Consider the following 23,531-nt stretch of genomic DNA (forward strand, 5'->3'; position numbering starts at 1 on the left):
GAATTTATGAACTGTTCCGTAACGTCTTCTGCTTGCACCAAATGGCAGACTTTAGGCAGAAACCCAATGTATGTTTAGCTAATGTATAACAAACAGAGTATTTACATGGTCAGTGGACCCTATTAGGTATTAAGAATGGCCTCTTTCTAAATTTTCTGCTAATTCCCTTCCGCAACAACCTGAACAAAGTGTTCATTTCTCAGAGAAAGCTAAGAAAATGTGTGCATCTAGGAGTGTGTGTCTCTCATCTTAAAATGTCTTTAACAAAACTTCAGACAGTTACCTTATTGTCTTTTGCTCTAAGGGTGACAATGTAGTTTAAGGTATTGTTTCCTGACTTTAAAGGTGCCTTGTGGTTTTTAAGGATATTTCAGCAGCTAAAGGAATTCTACTGCAGACACAGTGAACCAGTTCATTTCTTAAGCAATAAATGGCAAGCAGGGTGGTGCTGAATAAGCATGCTTCTATGGAATTTCTCTTTGAAAAGCCCACTAGTTAGGCCCTATAACACTTCAGTTGATATTTCTACAGTGCAAACACGATAGTGGAAATTAAGTTGCCCCAGCAAATTCAGTTTAGGAGAAATTTGTTATGAATAAAATGCTGCTGCTGGCCTTAGAACATTGAATTTATCCACCAAATAATATCTTAGAAATACCACTTCAGAAGAAATCAGCTCTAAATAATTGATAAATTTGGTTTGTTTAGAAACCTTTTGACCCCTGTAATAGAAAGTAAAAACACATTTCAGTTATTAAAGTCACATATATTCCCTCTGGTAGGGGAAGCTTTTAATTTTAAGCTGGTCTCTGTTGGGGCCATTTGATAAAGCTTGGAAAAACCTTTTCAACTGCTGCTGGTGGATTTGGGTCAGCTTCCCTTGGGAAAACGGCAAAAGATAAATTTGTAGCTTTTCATAACACATAAGAAAACTTCAGAGATTTTAAACATCAAGAACTATTGGAACTGAAAGACAGAGTTTCTCTTTTGTTTCTCCCCCTCCTCCTCCTGCTCCTTCTTCTCTTTTCTTTCCAAAAAGAACTTTAAATTCTCTTGTTGTTTTAATTTTTTTCTTCTTTTCAGCACTGGAAGCCAGAATGTTTTGGCCTTTCTAATGACAGTACCAGTGATCCTTATTAACATAAGATTTATTTTGAGATAAAAACATCATTAGGCAATTTTTGTTTCCAAAAGGAGTCATTTCATTACACTGCTTTCAAAGCCAAGAGCAAAATAAAATACCATCTACCACATATTTTCAAAAACACAGTTCTTAAACTTTGCTTTCAGTCACTGTTACCAGATCTTCATGTCCACAAATACTAGTTGGTCTCATTTCCCCAGGACAGTAATTACCACTTATGAACGAAGGTGCTGATTCAGTCGGGACTGCCAAACTGTAACTAACAGCAACACTGCCGTTTCACAAGAGGAAAGAGAATATGGATGACAAAAAATATATATAATTAATACCTATGAAAAAGAAAAAATAAAATAAAATTAAACGGTAACAACCCCCAAAAGCTGAATATCTGGGTAGTTACTTTTGCACGAACCAACTGCTTGCAGGCAAAACTGCAGATTTTTCTACCCCCCAAGCCCCAAATCTTCAAGGATCTGTGTTCATGTTTGGTGGAGTTGCTGCTGTTCAATACCTCTTCTGCATTACTGCCAAGAAGTACAACCTGCATGCACTGTGATGCACTTCCTTTTCTATAAAAAAGGAATATATTTTCTATATATTTTCTAGTCTCATCTGAGACTAACAGATTCACTTTGTATAAACTACTGAAGGCCTATCATTCAAGAAAAACAGCTTTTTTTTTGCCACCAGCCTAAGATGAACTAGAAACAGCACCTTAGAAGATGAAATCTATGTGTATTCTTACAGCCTCTACAAAGAGACGGACTCTTTATCCTGTTGTCAGTAAGGCAACAAGTGATGATCTGGGATACAACAGCAAGCTCAGAGAAACACTGAGGAGGTATGTGACTCTGGAAAGTTGCATCCCTGCTGCTGAATTTCATGGTGAATATGTAATTGATTCTTTTAAAATTACAGATGTCCTTAGCTAAATTTTTGAAACCTGGACCAATCACCTGGCCAGCCTCACCCTACACACAATCTGCAAAGAGTGAGCAGGAACAAACCAGTAAAAGCAAAGTTGTCTTCAAAGTAAACAAGCCTTTCTTGAGCAGCAAATTGTTTCTTTTTGCTGTTTCATGCTTGGACGCTATTCCCAGTGTAAGACACTCTATTGCACAGACTCAGTGGTAAATTATTAAAAAGGTCTCTACTGGATATCCGTTCGTGCAGCCACAAATTATGTGTTCATGTACCTATGCCTATTCTTGGCAGGTGCAGTTCCTCTGTGAGTACTTTAGCAATTCAAACACCTGCATTTTTTCATTATGTTAAGTCTGCTCTTCAAACAGTTGCACCTACACTCCATTAGCACCCACACAGGGAGGCCAACTCTTGGTAATTTATGTTGTGAGGGGATTGCCTTCTTGGGCAAGAAAGATACTATGCAGGAAGCTGGGCTGAGATTTTACAGCCACGCTGTTCCAGCTTCCCAAATAAACACTCTTAGCACGTATCTTCATGGCCACTTTGTCCACTTGGAACAGGATGAGTGAAGTGGGCTGCTTTGTATGTACTGTGCACTAAATGTTCACACTGGAAATGAGTGAGGAGTAGACAGCGTACAAAATGATAACAAAATACTTCATAGTGTTTTCCTTCTTTAAGAATGTCTTAGAAGGATGTGACATTTTGCATGGGAAAATTCTCACATCTTCTTTTTCAATTTTTTTTTTTTTTTTTTTTTTTAATTCCTGTTGACACACTTTGTCTGATGTCTAATGCTTGGTTTGTACTAAATTGATGTAGGCTGTGCATCATTCTTCTCAGACAACCTCGTAACTCAGCAAACTCAGTGCATGCTATGATATATAGGCATGCTTTCATTGTTGGAGGGGTACTATTCAGTTCCATCTAACAGTATACTTTGCCCTGTTGTTTTCAGTTGCTCTCCTAGAATCACTGGTTACTATCTTATTTTGCCCTTTCTTTGTCCATGGACTGATGCTACAGGAAGTCCCACTACAAGCACTGCCATTTCCCCTCCTCTTTTACTTTCCTTGTTGTTGTTTTTTTTCTTTTCTTTATTACACTACTATCCTTTCTGACCTCCCCTCTTCCCTTTTTTGTTGTTCTTCCTCCTGGCACATAAGCAGCTGCAAACTGAACCACTGCCTTTCTCATACTTCAATAGGCTTATTCTTCCCACCTACAGCACCACAAAAACTACTGCTAGCTAATTCCTCATACCTAATGATTGCTAGCAGTATCTTCCCATGCATATGCATCTGCACGTATTTGCCTGCTAGAAGACTCTACATGTTTTTCTTCACATGGCACCCTGAAATATAATCTTCTATCCAAAACGATTGGATGCTCACATTGGTTATAGAGGAAGAAGCCAGCATTTGCAAAATAGAATCATTGCGGTCACTAGGAGTGATTAATTAAAAGACAAATCACCTCATAATCAATACTGTGAACCTAAAATATGAGTACAAGCTTCTGCAAAATGATTGCCCAATAGCAAAAAATTTCAGTCACAAGATAGTGCAGTAATGTTCAGCTGGGAAAAAAAAGTCTTGCAATTATTTTTATCAACAAGCAGTTCTTACAAAACAAGCACTGGAGCAAAAGCAAGTCAAGCTCAAATAGGGAGTGATGACCCATTGTAACTTTTGGAAATAGTGTCACAGAATTCTTTCTAGAACAGTGAAAACATAGTAGAAATAATAACTATATGGTTAAGAATGGAATTGTTGAGTACATTTACATATTTAACATGCTTGATAAAGAGGTTCTTCTACAAGGCAGGTTTTCCAGACTGCCTGTCTGCTCAACAGCAAAAGAAGACACAATACAAACTTAACTCCAGAATACTGCCAGCCACTTTCCACAGTAAATCTAAAAACTGCAAGTGAAAATCTCAAGATAGATCTACCTTTTAAGTGCTAGAAGGGACCGATTCCAGTTGAGTAACCACTCGAATAGGCAGAATCATCCAGAACATAAAAAATCTTGTAGTATTGTACGTAGTAACAAAGCAACCACTTTACTTAGATTCTGTGTGAAGAACAACATTGTATGGCTTAAAGCAAGAAATCAGAAATGGTAGCCGTTATCCCTCATGCTTCTCTACATAATTAGAAAGCAGAATTCAAGGTATCTTATAAAAAATAAAACACCTGACAACAAAATCAGCAGTAAATACTGTAAAGCAAATGCAAACAAAGCACTGAAACCACATGAGATCCATGATCATGTTAGCCTCGTGTTGGAACAGATTTATTTGAATCAAATGAGAAGGATTACCTCTTGTAATGATTATTTCTTGAGTATTTTTTAAATTGAGCTGCTGAACAACCCATTGATGCAACAATGTAATAACACATTGAAAATCACAGTTTGCTCATCACAGGATTCCAGATGAGTTAATAGCAGATAATTGCACAAATTTCACAAGCATCTCATTTCAATGGTTCTCTTTGATATTTCAGTTTTGGTGCACTTTGTAAGCTCTGACTGTGTACAACCAGGAGTGTTGGAAAAATGCATTTTCTAGAGAGAAATGAACTTAAGACCAAAAACAGCCCAAACCCCAACAATCCAACCAAAATGTCTACGTTTTCTTGGTTAGAACTTTTTGATCAGAAAGGCATAAATGTTAGTGTCAAATTCTAACAAGTTTTCCAAGCAAAAGATAAATACTAAGTTAGACAGTGAAAGATAAGACCTATGTTAATTTTATAAAATGTGTACAAACTGGAAGAAAAAGAAAAGTGAGGACAAGATTGTCATAACAATTTATCTACAATAGCAGGAGAATGTTACAGCCAAGAGTTGCATTACCAGCACCAAGACCATATATCATCAGCAACCTTGAATGTTCATATTTCTGGTGAAATGCAAGTCCATAAATACGACCCAGAAGTATGTTACTGTGTGTTTTTAGGTAACACAAATGCAAACTTCTACAAGTCATTAACTTGGGCTCATTGCAGTCTCACCAGCAATAACATACAACAGAAGTAACACACAAACATGTACATGATGCGTAAGGATGTTAGTTCACTTTGGCAAATGCTTTTGCCATTGGAACTGTATGGGGAACTAAAGAGAGCAGAAGATTTCGACAGTAGTTACTGACCAACATCCCAAATTCCATCTGAGACACTGTTATTCATGTGTGTGTTATTCATAAGTGTCAGAAGTTGGTAACATCTTCATTTCATCTGGTTTCATTACCGGCATTTTATTTCCAAAAGAGTGGTGATACAGATCTCATGGTATCCACTGCAATTAGTAAAATTGATTTCTGCCCTGTTTATATCCACAGAGAGGCTGAGCCATCCTCTGAGCAGCATGGCTTCTGAGCCTCTGCCCTGGTGCCAGTGTCTCTGGCTGTTTGTCTTTTTAATTGGCAGTAAGAGTTGGGGTAATCACCAGAGCCTCAGTTTATACATCGAATGCCACGCTGACATGTGCTGCTGAGTGTCGGAGTGGCTGGGGTTTTGCAGTACATCTTTAGCCCTCTCACTGCTGGAAGCAAATAGCAAGGAGGAGGAGGCATGTTCCTGCAAGGCTTGGTGCAGTGCTCAGTGCCTCTCCATGTCACAGAAGACCATCTCAGCTGGAAATCTTTCAAAAATGCATCTAGTCATTAAAAACTCAATTCACGTTTTTTTATTACCAGTAATGTTCCTAGAAAGCTACCAGAATAGAAGACTGGAGAAGCTAGTCTATTTGTTTAAGTATAGATACAAGGAGCATTGTATTGCATAGAGGCATACATTTCTACATCAAGTTAAAAATGGTTTAAGGTATGTGCATGAGCCTTTGAACTGCTGCTATTCTGGAGTGAGCTGAATAAACCACCTCAACTTTACTCATCAGCTAAATTCCTGAGAGTGTAATTCATTTCAGAAGCCCCTATAAAGGTTCAAAAAACTCCAAAATTTCAAAGTTGTGAGTAATTCTGAAAGCAAAATATTATTTCTTTCTGAATTGGTATAAAACTATAGCACGAAATGCTTCTAAAATAGAAATGTATCCCTCATCATCTTTTTGTTCACGCTCAAAATGCTTAAGTTAAAGTTATTGCTTGGACTGTAAAATCAAGCAGTTAAGTCTAAAATTAGGTCTAAAAAACATTTTAATTCTACATTCAAACTTGTTCTTATTCTGATTCATCCACCTGCAATACCGATGTAGACAGAGCCAACGGGAAAGAGTGACTATATGTAACATACATATGTAACATACATTTGCACCACAGTGTGTTAACATCGAGACGAGTTAATTAAAGTTCAGAGGAATTTCCTAACTCTCAAGTTAGAAAAGTGTTAGAAAAGCTGATTTAATGTTGACTTTGTTGTACATTATTTTAACACTCTTCCATATTTCTGGTATCTTAAGTTCTGTGATGCAGGACACATTGCTACCACAGTAGTTACTAAGAACTTTAACTGCAAAGACATATTAACTGAGCTTTCCTCAGCCTATTCCCCACGCTAAAGATTTCAGGAGGATACTTTGGAGATGGAAATTGCTCACTTGGGAATTTTTATAATGCAAGAACTTAAGTGCAGTAAGGACCTACTTGTGCTCTTCTTTACACACCTTTTCATTTCCTAGGCTTCAGTTGACCCAGGGCACCAGTGTGTCTCTTGGTCCTGGCCATACCAGTGTGAGCCTGACATGGAGCCTGGAGCCCACTGGTGTTCTGTCAAGAGATACAAACAAGAGGAGTCTAATGGAAGTTTTTGTCACTTTGCATCCTAAATGGAATTTCATGGGACAAAGAGGAGAATTCTGTAGCCCGAGGGGATTTCCTCTAATGAATATCAAACACCTTCTACAAACAACAGAAATGTGAGAGATTCTCAAAATAAAAGGTCAGGGGGATTTTCTGTTATAGAAAGGCTTTAATGGCCTGAATACAGCATGTTGTGACCAGCTGCCCCTACAGTGAATCAGTGGAAATCCTGGTGAGGAGCTTCCTCAGAACTCTTGTCTGCAGTTTGAGTAGCTTTAATTTGGGAATAATCACTGTCTAGCTTTGAGACAGGGAGTGTGGTGCGCATCTGGTAGCAGCCCTGAGAGAAGAGAAGGAAAATGAGAAGGGAATTCAAGCAGAAAGGAAGAATGTTACTGTGCCAGAGGCAGCTGGATGGCAAACAGTTTAGGCCCATTCTCCACAGGTAGCGTCCACGTGTAGGATACAGGAACAGGAACTGGGTGGCTGGAAGATCCAGTCATAAAAAGGGCAGAGGAGGATCATGGATGGTTAATGATTGATGTCTGCCTCAGGCAGTGAACGGCCTGGCAGCTGCAGAGAGAAAGTTACTCTTCCTTTAAATGCCCCCACTTGAAAAATTAGCGTAAACATCTATTTGTGACCAAAGTTTGACTTGGAACCTGGTCAAAGATGAGTAAGAGGGGAGGTCTAAAAAAGCTCAGTAGGTGCTGTGACCATGCTTACATAATATTTCTGTAGCCTTTATTTCTTTTTTGTTCTGATTGCAGGATGAAATTGGAAGAGGGACAGCATCTGCACTACTTCCATATTCAGAACAAAGAATTTGACTTTCAGACATGAAGGATCTGGAGGAGTTCATATTACACATTTGTCTGTGTACAGTACACATATCATGAATTCAGTGAGAGGTGTGTTCTGTAGTTTTATTGTGTGGAAAGACTATGATAATCAATAGGAACTTTGAATGTGCAGGAGTATGTAAGTAACATTGCATTTATATGCATTCTTCTGTAGATAAAAGAAGCAATACAGTTGGGATGTTCAAGCTTTCAAAGCCTGCCTTCACATTAAGCAAGAAATGCCTCTTAAAACATATATTATGGGACCAGATGAACATGTCCTTCAGACTTGGAGAATTATTTAAAATATTCCAGTAGATGAAGGTAAGAAAACATTCATTTCAGCTGGTCTTTCACTTTGATACGTGCCGATGAGTATGGAAATGTGAAAATGAAACAACTTAAGAATTTGTAGCTCAAATTACATATGAAAATCATCCATTCAAGTGTGGATTTAATCATTTTTGTCTTAGTCAGCTCATTCTTTCAAACACCCGTTTCCTATTCCAGGTTACAATACTTATACTGTAGTGTAGATTACTATAATTAACAGGTTAAACACATGAAAACAGTTTTTTCCCCTTGATGTGCCTTTGGATCCTTTATTTTGCTAGCAGTTATACATAAGAGTCACTTCCTACAAACGAGAAACAACTGCTGTGGGGTTTCTTAATGCTGCTAATGTTCTTTTCTTTCCTTCCAGTATTAACAGTGAGAAATTATTGTCTGTAAATAAAAAAACACAATGAAGAGTACATGTCATGAACAGCATGTTTAAAGTCATACGTATAATGCCTATAAGTACAAACTGCTTACATTTCCAGAGTACGCTGTGTTGCATCTTCTTAAAAAGACACAATGAGAACCTTTGTAACCTCATTTTATAAAGAAGCTGTTTTCTGATCCAAAGAAACACCTTCAGTTATAATACAATTTAATTCCACTGAATAAAGAGAAAAATGGCTCAAGAATGTCTTTTGTGCTGTGATATTTCAAGCAAAGATTAACAACGTTCTTACTTTGTTTTCTCCACCAACACATGCCATGTGGCATATCGTAGATTTATTTATTTTTTAATCATATGTCCTGCTGGTTATAACATAACTTAATGTAGCAGCTGCAATTAACAGACTGTCAAAGGATCAACTAACAAGTGCTGATAAGCTTCATTTAACTAATTTGAGGAGTGGAAGTTTAATTTTTTTTTTCCAGGAAGGTAGCTTGTTTCCTTATTTCCTGTCAAGTGAGCCAACTCCTGTGACCTGTAGTTAAAAGGGCCCTTTGTAATTAAAGCAGTGAGTCTCCAAGTGAACAGTTCTCACAGCAGGAGGAAAAAAAAGAGAATAAAAAAAAAAGGAGGATGCATGACACTGCTTAACTAACTAATCGGAGCTCAGCCAATCCATTTTCCTGCAGGCCAGCTAGCTTACCATGAGCACGCAGCATCTTGCCTTCCATTGGTTTCATGTCCATTTTATGGACCAGTGAGTCTATTAAGATCTTGGTGAGTAGCCCTAACCGAGGGCAGGGCTCTCTCCTAGGCATCAGCCCATAGACTACCAGAAACTGATCAGCCGTGTTATATCAATAACATTCTCACACTAGGTTGTGTAAATTGATCTTTTACAATTTCTCTCGGTGACAGTCTCTGTAACCAACAAGATAAATCATTCCTCCTGTGGCTTTTTTATTGATTGCTGAGACCTGTATAAAAATTACACTGCTCAAGATGTGAAGTGAACATCCTCATAAAAGAAGACTTTCTATTTACAATCAAAATACATTTTGGTCCAGATCAAGCACAGTTTTTACTATGCCAGTACCGTAAGAGAGAAGAATTTAACTGAGATTCAAAGCACTGAGAAAGTAACCCACTTAAACTTTAAAATACAAAAAGTGCTATACAAAAACCAGAAGGAACAAAGCAAACAAACAAAACAAAACACAAACTTCCAAGGTTATAAAGTTTTGTCCAAGAACAGGCAGCAGTAATAACAAACCATATGTTAAACACAATGATGCAGAAGAAGCACAGCAACAAAATCAGCTAAGTTTTGGGGGGGGATTTTTTAAAATTTTTTTTATACTTTTTTTACAATTACATAAGCTAACACTAATATAAATTACTTTCTGATAGTGTGCAAATGTATATATTTTTAAGTAGAACAATGTGATTTGAGAGCTCTTTACCTCTTCAAAAAATAAATATTCTGCAGCTTTGGAAAATCTGGCAGCAGTAATATTATATTAGAAAAATTTATTCAAGCTGTGTAGTGTGGGCTTTGCTTTTTTATTAAAGCAAAAATTCTAACAGTGTTTGATAATCAATCAAATTCATCCACTGTTTTTAGGTAGGATCAAGACACCACAACTTTATTCCTTCCTCTTCACTCTATCTTTTTAATTCTGAAAAAATAGTCACTGATTTTTTTTTTTTTTAATTTGGTTAAATGTTAAGTTAATATCATTTATACACATAGCTTAAAAGAGAGTTTTTCTAGTTGATGGACTTATACTTAACAAAATCATTAAATGATAAGTTATCAAAAACAACTGAACAGTTAAGTAATTTAGAGGACAGAAGACTAAATTCCACAGACCATTTAAATCACTTGTACTGGCTTTGGAAAAGGCAATTGCTGGTCCATGCCTCAGTTTACCCACCTGTAAAGAGAGTCTTACATACATCAAGAGGAAAAATGTCATTATCATATTGTGCTTATTTAAATTATTAGAGATATACTCAAGTCACTCTCTTCCTAAGGGAAAGCACAGCATTTAAATCACTGTTTACAAAGTACTCAGAAAATCTTGAAGATGAGTACTTATAGGAATGTAAGTTGTTATTACTTATCTTAGACACAAAAACAAAGGATACATTTAGTATTTCAGTTTATCAGAGAAATGTGCATCCATGATGAGAATTACCTGGGAGAACACTGGCACGCATTCTCTCAAAACATATTTTCTTCAATGCTCAGTATATTTCCCATGAGATCAAAAATATATATATTTTTTTTCCTTTTGATGTTATAATTAAAAATCATAAAAAAATCATAAAATCATCTAAATATTGATGACATTGGACAATTGTAGAAAAATTATACAAAATATTTTGCTTAAAAAAATTGTGCATTAAACTAGAACTTACAGGCTTACAACTATTCTAAGTATGAAAGTTATGAACTCCTTACTAAAGCTGTAAATCTGTCCCAAAATGACAGAAGGACCTCTCTTTACTTGGTCAGTGAGCAAGATGATTTCTCCTCTTAAATGGAAAAGAAGGAAGTCAAAGAGATGTGTTTTTTTTTTTTAATTAACTTGGTTAAGTTGTACTCTCATCCTATAAGGAAGTAGGTGGTTTCAAGATGAAATCTTGTGGTACCTGTCATTCACTTCTCTATTACTCATCTTGCATACTTTGGCAAGTTTGAATTATCCAAATTAGTTTACATTTTTGTTGCTAGCTTTATTAATGTTTTCTCACTTGAGTCCTGGTGGCAAACTGATAAAGAAAAGCATCAGTGTCATTTTGAATTGAGGGTTTTTGTTTGTTTCTTTTGATCAAGGATGCAAAATAAGTGAATCTAATTTTTAGCAGCATCCTCTTGATTTCTCTTAATCCTGGATAGCAATGACTTTTCAAGCAGCTCATTGGAAGCAATTGTGGGAAAAATGCCATTCTCTTTTCAGCTGTTCTTCCAAACCCTAATGAGTTAACAATTGAAATACAGAAAGTTGCCTCAGAGGTCAGGAGAGTATATTCTACACAATGGTCACAGCATTTGAAACCATGACAGCACTATAAATTGACAAACTAAAGCAGAGCACTTGGTGGTCTGAAGTGGAGAAAAGAACATCAGCCAAGAGCGGTAAAAAGACGAGCCATGAAACCACACAGGAAAAAAAAAAAAAAGAAAGAAAAAAAAAAAAAGAGTTATTTTTTTCAGATCACCTTGTTAGAATTTAGTGTATCGGAGGTCAGATGAGTAGAACAATAATAAGGTCCAAGGCTGAATACCAGTGGGCAAGCTTAACCCAGGAGCTCCAGGTCAACCATAAGTGAATGAGGTAGAAAAGTGAAACAGTAGTCACCCAGGAAGGGAAGGCACAAAAGTCAGCAGGATAAGGGGAGGAGCCCACCGGTTATCAATTAGACTAAGAGAAAGCCCAGGCTCAAGCACCTGGGATAGAAAAATAATCCCAGTGTGATGAAAAGAGATTTTCTTCTGTGCACAGTTCTTGCTGTCTGGTTTTCAGATTTTTAGGAATTTGAAATGTTGTGGAGCTAAAGATCTTAAATCTGTAACAGATGAGAAAATACAGGCCAGTTGGATGCATTTTCCCCATGTCTTATGTGCATGTGACAATGTTTTCATCCCACGCCGGACAGTTTGCTGAGATAAAGGAGGCATAAAAAGAATGTTTTTTTCAAGATATGAACAAGTACACACATACACCCTTGTAAGGGGATGCTTTTTAGCTTCTCTTTTTTCTTTAGAAAAGTACAATTCACACCAGTTTTATTTTTAACTTATGAGGAGGAATTTTTCCAGATTTGTGAAGAAAATTGCTTCAAGTGATGAAATGGAGAATATTTAAGTGACATTTTACAATGTAGAATGAATGTAGAATGCTTATACAACTTCCTCTTTATATGAACACACATCATTTAATTTAGTAGGAGTATTGCCATTGATTGCAAAGGAGCTAGAACAGAACGAAAACAAAGTAGACTATGTCCGATATCAAGTAGTCCGGGAACCATCAAAAATTTATAGTTGAAATATTACTCAGGTCTCATGAGCAGAATGTAGTAAAAGCAAGGATGTTCAGTGTCAGCTGAAGCTGATCTCTAAATTCACTCCATTTATAACCCACCACCCTATTTTTCTATTTGTCAATTCTGAAAGCTCATGTTTCTGAGGAATTATATGGTCCTGGAATGCTGCTAAAACCAGCAAAATTCTTATAGGTAGAGTAAGTCTCACCAGCTGTAGTAAAGCATACAGTATCCCTACTATCCTCTGGTGTGTACATGCTATTTTCAGTTTACAAAAGACCCATTGTGAAGGTATTGTGATAACTTTTCGAACTTTTCCCTCTCCAGAACAACAGCATTAGTGCAGATAAACTGGGACTGATTGCTGAGCACACAGGTACACCCCACACGATAGCCAGCCCCTTTCCCAGTACCACCAAAGAAGATGTAGGGATTACACAGCCAAGTGGTAGCTTTCTGCTTTGAGCAATACAAGTTTCCTAGTCTGAAAACTCCTCACCCAAAGTCTGAAGCAGAGAAGCCCAGTGGCAAAACCTTTTCTCATGAAAAGAATGTTAGCAGTGACCAGCGAAATCTAGCAGGATAAGACAAAAGCTATGGCCCACTTAAAGAAGTCGTGACTGGGGAAATGCTTAGGGAACTGTACTAAGAGAAATAGTATATATATAAATATATATACTATATATAATAGTATATATATATATGAGTCTCAAATCTTCTTGCATAGGATACAAGAAAGAGTTTGCAACTTATTCACTGGTTGTTTTAAAGATCTGGCGTGTCTAAAGGAAAAGATGCCTTGATATTTCTCTGTAAATGTTTCTTCTTTAGCCAACTAGATTTTCATCTTGGAAATTATGGCCAAATTATGCCAAATATAAGAAAGGGAATCTAGGAACCAAAAAATAAAAATAAAAAAATTAAAATGAGCTTTGTTTTAAGAGAAGAGATCTTTAATAAAATATTCTGCAGAGGCGTGGGTGGCAATAGCATTTTTTGTGTGTGTGCAACGGGGGAAGTTGGATTAACTAGTGTTAGGTTTTAATATGTTTTTCTTAGAGGAAAGTTTGTTTCTCTTACTTCACATGAGAGGGAAAAGCAGTGCATGATTTAAAGACTTTTTTTTTTTCTTCTAACAGGAAAAAAAAAAAAAGAAAAGAAAAGAAAAAGTAAAAAAAAAAAGTGTTTCAGTCCCATGTTGGTAGCATTCGATTGAGATTCTGTTTCCAGAAAGACAAGTGGTTTTCTGTTGTCTGTAGCATTATCAAATTGTGTTGCATTAGTTTCACGAGCCAATAAAAGTAATATTGTCGCATTCTGTGTGCATCAAAAGCTCATATTCTTAGTATTTTTATACTGGAAATAATTCCAAATTCATCAAGGTGAAATAAATTTAAGGTTTTTTTAGAGGCAGTTCTGTTAACTGAGACAACATTACAATAAGCTAAGGTGACAGTGGTGGCTTTATTTGCCAACAATGTGAAAAAAGTTGTTGACAGTTTGTGTTGATTTAGGATGGAGGTTCATTTTACCTAATTATAGTCATCTGTAAGTTCAGCGTCTGCTTTAGGTCAAGAAAGGGATCCAGTTAGAAGTGGTTTGACAGGGATACATTTCATTCTGGTGCATGCATCTGATCATCTGAATTGTTCTTCAGGCTCTGCTGATTCCACTAACTAGACCTCTGTTGTTATAATGACAGCCTAATTCACATGTAGAAATCTACACTGTACATGCCTAAATTTTAGTGTTTGAGTCTATAGCAGATTTCTACTCTTGCTTAAATAATTGTTTTAGTTAGAATAGCTGCAAAACATACATCTAAATCTGAGCTGTTTTTCTGTATTCCCTTTGTAGTTAGTAATGAAGAATCTCACTTGCGAAGTCAAGTCATCTCACCCTGCAGTAAATACCTTAAATAAGTCAGAATGAGTTGCACCACAGAATATGTACTACATTCCACTGAAAACAATGGAAAACTAGCTCAGATGAATGCTTATACAAGTAGGACACGTCCCTTCTTCAGTCCCAAGCAGACACAAGGAGATGAAAATATTTAAAGATCTAGAAGATAATAATGTTGTTTGTAGAAGAGTTTAGAATTGTGGGAAAACACCACTGATCTCATCTGAACTTTGACCAAAAGATGGTAGGTATCTGCCAGATACCCTGACTTCACCATGAAGTATTAATAAGTCAAGAGGGTGAGAAAGATAACATTCAGTGAGATGAGAACAGGGAATTAGAAGAGTGACTTGAGAAACTGAGATAATGAGCTTGGAAAATGGTTGTTGTTTTTGTCTTTTGAGTAGGTAAATATAAACAAGAATCAACAGCAGTTGTCAATGCCTGAGACAGTGCTGTTCTTTAGATAAATTTTAAGGTGAATTGTAAAGAATTGGTGAAGACAGGCAGGCTGCATCTTAGACACGCACTGAAGAAAGTCAGAAACAGGTGTGAGTCACAAATCACAGTATTTGTAAGTAGTGACATGAAAAACAGGGAAAGACAGAGAAAAAAAAGATGTTGAGGGACTTTTTGGCTGGTTTATTCTGACTGCTGAACCTGAGCCCATGGATGGACACCTGCAGGGACAAGCAAGCCAGAAAAGAGGAGGATTTTGTTGAAACAAAGGGCGCATTTGGGGAAATTAGATATCTATGTAGCCCATAACAAGTCTGATGGCTACGTCTTTTTTTAGAGAAAAAATTGTGCAAAGGTAAGATTAAAAGGGTGCATAAAGAGTGAAGGGAATCAGGAAGAGTCAGAGAGTTTTCACACAAGGATGAAAATATTAGAGTGTTAAGACTGCTCCATGCAGAAAGAAAACTAAATAGAAGAAAATGGGTATGTGATGTAAGATACGAGTGAATTCCACACTGGAAGCAGGGAAGAAGTCTTATAGATTTTGTTGAGAAGCATTTCAGTGTAGACTGTTGAATCAGAAGGACTGAAGAAGAATTTGAAAGAAGAATCCCAGACAGTAATCACACATGATTCAAAGGGATATGACCAAAGAAATAAGAACATTTAGTATATAAGATTTGTTGTGTTTGGTTGTTTGCTTGTTGGTTCTGAATATGGGAGAGACTAGAACACATTTGTCTTATAGGGACATTCCAAAGTAAATAAACAAACAAAGAAACAAATAAAGGAAATATAAAATAGTAGAGTTGAGCAAAGGAGATGCAGGGATGCAGTGGGGGTGTCTGCAATAACACTTGAAATACTGAGTGTTTCCTTTGAATTCCTGAGGAAATTACATGCTTTCAGGAGGAAGTTGTATAACAGATTCACCTCTTCTGAACAGATCCACTCTTGAAGTGGGAATTCACACTCACCTAATGTAGCTGCCCCTGCAGTTGTAAGAGAGCAATTGAGGGATTCCTGACCACAAGAAATGAAATAGTGCTTCCACCCCCACAACAGCAGATTTAGATTCTGCAGGTTTAAACTGAATCTTCAGCAGTTAAAATGTCAACAGGCTCTTATCAGAGGCATGCTATTAGCTGTGCCTCATTTTTTTGTACAGTTAGAAAACTGTATAAATTGGTTATGCAGATTTATCAGTTTGCAAGACAAGCTCTGGTCATCTTACAGTAGTATCTCAGAACAAATTTTCTCATCAAAACAAGATCAAAATGACCAATCGCATCTTTGTTAAAGAATCCAGTGGGGAGTAATGGAAGTAGGAGTTCATATTAAAAAAAAAAAAAATCATATGTACTCTTTTGTGCAAAATGGTAAAGAGGACAAGGAAATAATATGATTCAGCTTGTCTGCTTTCATAAAGCCAGTGAATCAATGACTATGGGCTCTAAAGAGCTCCGACTGTCAGAAAAGGTGGCTAAAACACTATAGTTAAAAATTACAGTGTTGTTGTCAGACAGCAGTTATTTGGCCTTCAATATGGCAAATATGCAAGGCATTCACTAGAGATGAAAGACAGACATGAAAATGAGATAAGTTATTATCCCGGATGTCAGAATTTCTTTTACTTGCCCACAACAGAAAACATTAGTTGAAAAGGACAACCATACAGTTTTGTACAGTTTTGAAAAAGTGGCAAACCTGGGCAAATCAGCACTAACTATTCTCTTTCAGACACTAGGGAGTTTTTTGCACAGAGAAGATATTTGTATGTCTCAGTGCTGGATGAAATTGGTACAGTAAGAATTCTGTGGGAAACAAAATTAATAGTACAACCATTAACTTCTTTCCTAGCTCAGTATAAAGATGTCTAACAAATGGGCAGTTGGAAAGGAGGTCGTTACATATCTTCTTTCAAAAAGGAACCAAAAAACACCCTTAGAAAGTTCAGTTCACTCTGTTGAGGGGGTGGAATGATTTTCACCCTTTCTCCATCAACTAGAATGCTTTTCACAGCCAACAAATCACAAGGTACTGTTAGATATAAGACCATTTCTGTAAGAAAATATGTTCGTGTTAAAAATGTATAGAAATTATAGCAACAGAAGAAAATGAAACTTCCAAGCCCAGAGAAATAAAACAACTTGTTATTTGTGATAAACAACAGGGGATTGTTGTAGGTCTGAAGCAATCAAAAGAATCTTGCATCACAAAGCAAATCTGAACAAAAATAATAATAATACTTAGAATTCAGACTTTTCATTTATTGAATTGTTTCTGTACAACAAGCTGTACAGAATAACACAATACATACTAATGCTCTGGAATTAGTAATGAAACAACCTAGTTGTAAAAGAATATAGAACTGTACGGAGCACGGAACTATTATTTTGTCGGTTTGCTTGCTTCTTACTCAAATATCTATTGTGTATATTTTTCTTCTCTGTCCAAAAAATATTCCTCACATTGGTTTTTAAGGGTGTAGGAGTGCATTTAATGATTAACTGGGAGAAATAACTGTTCAATAATGCATTACCATGTGTGGACCTAAACTGGATCACAGTCTTTTATTCCAGAGTTTTCTCAATTCCTTTTGTTGTTATTTTTATTGCTACTACTCAGACCAAACTATGTCTTTTTATTTGTATCTTTGCTCTCCCTGTCAAGTTAAAGGTTTCTCCTTTTAAATATTGTGCAAAACACTTTCAAATCTTACCTTAGTTTGCTAAATAAACCATTTCTGCATCCAGTTCTGGTGCCTCCAACACAAGGATATCAAGCCATTAAAGCAGGTCCAGAGGAGGGTCACAAAGATGAAAATGGGGCTGGAGCGTCTCCTTTGTGAGGACAGGCTGAGAGACCTGGGGCTCTTCAGCCTGGAGACAGCCCCAGGAGGACCTTATAGCAGCCTTCCATGGAGGGGCCTACAGGAAAGCTGGGGAGGAACTTCTTATAAAGGCAGATAGCAACATGACAGGGTGAAATCCTTTACTCTGAGGTTGGTGAGACAGTGGAACAGGTTGCCCAGTGAGGTTGTGGATGCTCCCTCCCTGGAAGCATTCAAGGCGAGGCTGAATGAGCAACCTGGTCTACAGGGAGGTGTCCCTATCTATAGCAGGAGTTTGGAACTAGGTGATCTTAAAGGTCCCTTCCAACCCAAACCATTCTATCTATTCAATCATTTCAACATTCCAATGATGCACAAGTTACAGCATGGGGATTTGGTCTTATCCTCATGTCAGGAAAACAGTTTGAGTGTCTGACACTTCTGTCAGCACAATAAAATTGAACACAAATTCAAAATTCAGATTAATCTAATAATTAGACTTATTGAGGTCAAACAAGAACACTACAGAAGGATGACCTGAAGGCCTTACCAGGAAAGTGATCTTTTTATTCTCAGCTACAGTACAAGCACAGAAGAGAAAAACCTTTCCCTCCAAAAATTTAGTGGAGCTGGCATGCACAAAGCAGAGTATTTTTACTCCTTGAAAAAGTCCAGCTCATTCTATTATCCTTCAAAAAAGCTGGGAAAAAAAGAATTAATTACTTTATGTCTGTCAAAATACTTTCTGGTTCTTTCAGATTATTTAAGATCCCTTCCTAGCAACTAACTTCTCTAACAATCTTCATCATCTTGTCCCATTATTAAGGAATAAACACATACACAGCAAATATATCTTAAAAGCTACCCATTTATCAACATTTTCCTGCAAAGGAAGTGCAGCAAGAAGTTGAATGAGCACGTCCGTGGTGTGCAAAGTTCATCTGAAATGACCTTTGAAGCTTTTGTGTTGCAAAGAGGAAAGGAGGCTAAATTCTTTGAACAGACCATTATAACTTGCTCACCTTAGTCTCTCAAAGGCTGCTGGACAGTCAAAAAGTTTATCTTATCAGTTAAGATGGATGAATACCAGTATTAACTATACAGTATTGATAATAGAGGGAGAAAATCATGCAAGAAAATTACACTAAGTATCTCAGTGTTACTGAAATGGAACGGAAAGATCTTTGTACGTGAAAAGAGGGTACAGATGATACTAAAATAAAATAAAATAAAATAAAATAAAATAAAATAAAATAAAATAAAATAAAATAAAATAAAATAAAATAACATATGAGTAAAAATTCTCTAGTTACAAAGAATAAGCCATTCACTGGCTGTCTGGAATAAGAAAGAAGAATCAAAAGCTGGGTATTTCCATAAGTGTCTTGTTCATACTTCATTGCACCTTCCTTTGAAGTGAGTGGCTTTGATCACCCTTCACAGGACAGTGGGCCAAACAAACTTCCAGTGTGATACAACATTCCTGTAATCCCAAATGCTGCAGGATTCATTCATACTACAAGATGTTCAGCATGATGGAGAAACTTGTGAAGTAATAGATATCCTAGGTCATTCCACTCTTTCTCAAAAGACTGGTTTTCTCAGCTCTCAGTATTATTTTGGATGTGAGTATACCTTCATCAATTTTTACTGCCCAGGCAAGTAAGATCACTGAAAAGTTTATGAAACTTGTTAAAACAGGAATGGTAGAAAGTTGTTCAGAGAGAAACTCTGAAATGAAGAAAAATCTTCATTTTCTAAAATCCACTAGACAATGAGGAATATTCAATTATATCCTCTCTAAATATGTATTTAATTTACCATGTTTCCAAAACTGTCTGATGATATTAGAATGTTCCTGTTTCTCTGTATGTGTCTGTATATATACATGGGCCACTCTGAAAGTAATGCCTCCTATTTATTTATGGAAACTGCAACAAATACAAAGAACAAAATAACACCAGTTGATAGAGCAAATTCTCAGCTACGAAATGCTATCTTTCAACACTGTTACAACCATTAGCCAATTCGTGCAGATGAGCTGACTGAGACATGTCATTTAATTGTCTGACAGCTACAAACTGCCATCCAGAACGTGCCTTGTCTTTCACATCGCCATCACCACTGCTGAAATGCACTACTCACATCCTCATTGTGCCCACATCCACTGTTTGGTCTCTATAAGCATTCAGCAAGTGTCATTGAATATCAGCGATGTCATTCTTTCCTCATTGAAGAATTCAATGATAAACCTTCACTTCATCCACACTTCTATGTTACATGCTATTGTGTCAGATTGCCCCTCTGCTGCCATCTGCCACATGGCAAGAAAATGTAATGGAATATTGGTGGGAAGGTTCAACCACTACTGCCATCCCAGCATCTGCTTCTGATATCATGGGCCAGCATAATAAAACAGGAGGCATTACTTTCAGAGAAACCCTCATATAAAGATAGATGTGGGAGTACAAGAAAAGCTGTTCATAGCAGCAGCTGTGGGGCAAGATAAACAGCAGATAGATATACATAGACTTATATGTATCTACTTTTTTTTTTTTCTTTTACTCTGAATGTTTCTTTAATATTGGAAAATTAACTTCACAACTGGAATAGCTACTATTAATGTATTTCAGGCAACTATTGACTCCCCAGTAGAAGACCACTACTCTGCATCAAAATGGCTATTGAACCTAAGCCAAAGTTCTTCAAAGTTCAGCAGTGTTTATTTGATTTTTGTCATTCATAGAATCATAGAATGGAGACACTGATAATAAAAAATACTTTTTAAAATAACTTTTTCCTCAGTGAAAATAAAACTGCCTGTCTCCTTTTTGAAAAATAAATGCTTTCACTGAAAATTGCTATTCACCTCAAATCTTTAATTTCCAACTAAAATATTCACTTTTTCTTCCAAAAATCTCTGCCTGGTTCCACACTTTTCTCTTTCACCACCCTCCACCCCAGCTTTCTTTGCATTTTAAAAACGCATATCTTGTTTGCCTAGGAAGGCAATATAATTACAATGTTTAGATTAGTTTTCCACCTTTCATTTCCCATTAATTTGTTAAGGCTATCCTATTTTGTAAAGTCATAGCATGAGAAAGCAAAGGAAGCTAATGGAAGACCTGTACAGTTGCAAAGATGGCCCAAGGCTACTCTCTCACTTCTTGGACATTGATCTTTGCAAAACACCATACCTTTTTGATGATCAAACAGTGGATTTTTCAACCCCACTGTTCTAGGAACCAGTTCTGAAACCCTGCCAGAAACCTAGACTGTTTCAGTAACTACAGCCTTGTGCCTTAAGTGATTTAGGACAGCCAGGTGTCAGGTAGTCCACAGTCTACTCTAGCAAGCCATGATAACCTGGGTAAATTTCAATATCCCAATATTTTTTTCAATAATACGTGAACCCAGCACTCTGAAAGACTAAACTGCCTCTCACACTGCAAGAATTTTCTGCTGTTGAAACTGTATCCAGTGAAACACAACTGTCTGGGACCAGAGCCAGGTCACTCTCAGTTCAGTGGCCTTATCTTTGAATTTAGAATTAAGGGCTTGTGCATGTCTCCTTTCATGAGAGGCAAACCTCATTCTTTCAGTGATCCATCTCCTCAAATATTGAACTGGTGCTACCAGTAGACTGCATCTTTGCATACATGATGAGGTTTTGCTGGCAAAAATTGCTATAGAGTTTTATTCCTCCCTGACTAAATATCTGTCACTTCCAAACTGATGTTAATTGATGCCTCCTTGCTGTGATGGTGGGAGTTTCAGAACAGATGTTAATACAGCAGTGAGCAAGTTAAAGAAATCTAAAATATAAAAAGACTAACTTCTGACTTCTGCTTACTATATATACTACTGCAGATTGATTGAAAAACAAAATAAAGAATGTACCTTGCTGCTGGGTGGGAGGGGGGGAAGAGAGGGAGGAAGGGACTAAAATTAACACATTCATTGCACTTCTCAAACCAAAGCTGCATAGATGGATCTAACTACCATCCTCCATAATACAGTTTTAAATGTACCATGCATCCTTTTACTGCACTAGATAAGCTGTTGGTATAGTAGCACTTACTGATAAACTGTTTATTAATCTATCACAAGCATCTAGCATGAGAGGTACAAGTCAGTGGAAGACAGAAAATATTGCTGCTAAATAATTACACAGTGTCTTTAAATTATGGCTTAGTGTTTCTGAAAATGACTGTATCATCCATCAAAGTATGCTGTGAGCTTTTTAAGTAAATGTATCATGTAGATGTATTTTGTGAAATCACACACAAATGCAATTTTTTCATTTGTATTCATATTTAATCATAAGTCCATTATTTGAGATTTGGGATGGGATATATCTAAATACGAAGCTTCCATCTTGCCCTGTAAGTTCTACAGTATAGTTTAATATTAAGATTTTACTAGACAGTTACACAGTACTCAGTTTTAATATGGAATACTTCATCATGTTCATTATTGCCTATTTAAACTCATGTAAACTGACATTCCTGAAATAAGCAAGCTTTAAAATGTTAATACAAATGTTATGCCTCTTTTAATTGCAATAGACATCTCATTAAGTAATTTAATGCCGGTGGGACTTCTTACCAATACACAAAAAGCCATACTTTGCCCAGCTTTTATATGTGGTACAACATGATGGAATTATTTATTTCTACAGTGACACAGTAATGTTCATCAGCTTTATCTCTGTTCTCCATATTCTGTACAAGGAAGCCCTATGAGTAGGCTGTCTCAGGGTGCTGTGTTAGCAGGTTCAAGGCAGAGCACCTTTACCTGCTCAGGATTCACCAGCAGAAGCTGTGGATGCAGCACCAAACAAGAGCTACCTAGATCATGGCTGTGGTGGAATTAGTTCTTCATCTAGGTTGAGAGAAAAACATGCATGACATTTTCATTAGCCTAGAAGGCAGAAACATCTGGTTACTTGGTTCAGCTCATCAGCAGGAGAGCCTGTAGTTGATTAGCCCTTCTCTCAGTAGTAGGCGTTACTACAGTCAGTGGGAATTACTAAACATGGTTTCAGGGGACTGACGTTAATTTGGCTTGCCAAAATAATATGCAATTTTTTAAGGAGTTTGTGTTAATTAGTTGTATAATTTGATGTGATGTGATTGGGTTTGCACAAAGAAAAGCAGAACAGGGTTTGCTATTAGAAGCTGCAGTAGGAGAATCAAGAGGTGGCACTTAAATAGTGCACAGTGTGAATTTGCAGCAGTGAAAGGCCTTAGTTCATGATCTAATTACAATGGGATTCCTTTCTCAAAAGCTAAAAGCCTTTTAATTCATATTTCTTCTTTTAAGATGTTTTATTTTGACTACTATACTATTAATTCCTGTGCACCTAAAAATCTATCCAAGATGAAGTCAATTTGGGTATCTCATTTTGGTCCATTTTTTATAATATCCCACTTTTGCAGGAAAAGGAATATGTCAAATGATAAAATTAGGCAATTTGTAGTTTGTACATTTCCTTACTGTATCTCTCTGCCGGCCTCCTACTCCTCATTCACTAAGTCTTTCGCAATTATTATTGGCAATTTAGGCTTCTTTGCTATCTGTGAAATGGTAATCAGCAGTAACACTGATGCCAGAATAACAGATTTTACCAGGCTCTCTGATAACTAAGAGCTTAAAAACCTAGGTGAGGTAGTCAATATCCTCTCATACGAAGGGCTTGCTGCTTGCCAGTTGCAGGAAAAAAAAGAAGAAAAAAAAAAATGGAAAGTTGCACAGAAGGTATTTGCTGAGGGTCTGTGGCTGTTTTTCTGTTGTGGTTTTGTTTTTTGTTGCTTCTGTGTTGTGTTTGCTTCTCTTTTTCCCCTTGGGATTCACTAAGTGAATATGGG

At 36.8% G+C, this 23,531-nt stretch overlaps 1 long non-coding RNA gene across 3 annotated transcripts in view; it reads left to right on the plus strand.

Annotated features, from left to right (window-relative positions):
- The window catches only part of LOC107306672 (uncharacterized), a 151,668-nt gene that overhangs the window by 105,603 nt on the left and 22,534 nt on the right, over positions 1-23,531 (plus strand). For all 3 annotated transcript variants that reach the window (XR_004305856.2, XR_014947754.1, XR_001552233.3), the window contains exons 3-4: positions 7,610-7,750; positions 7,857-8,005. This is a non-coding gene — a long non-coding RNA (uncharacterized LOC107306672). The remainder of the gene's footprint in view (positions 1-7,609; positions 7,751-7,856; positions 8,006-23,531) is intronic.

The sequence above is a fragment of the Coturnix japonica genome, chromosome 1 (assembly GCF_054131305.1).
Source record: "Coturnix japonica strain WE chromosome 1, WE-NBRP24, whole genome shotgun sequence".
In the NCBI taxonomy this organism is placed as follows: Eukaryota; Metazoa; Chordata; class Aves; order Galliformes; family Phasianidae; genus Coturnix; species Coturnix japonica.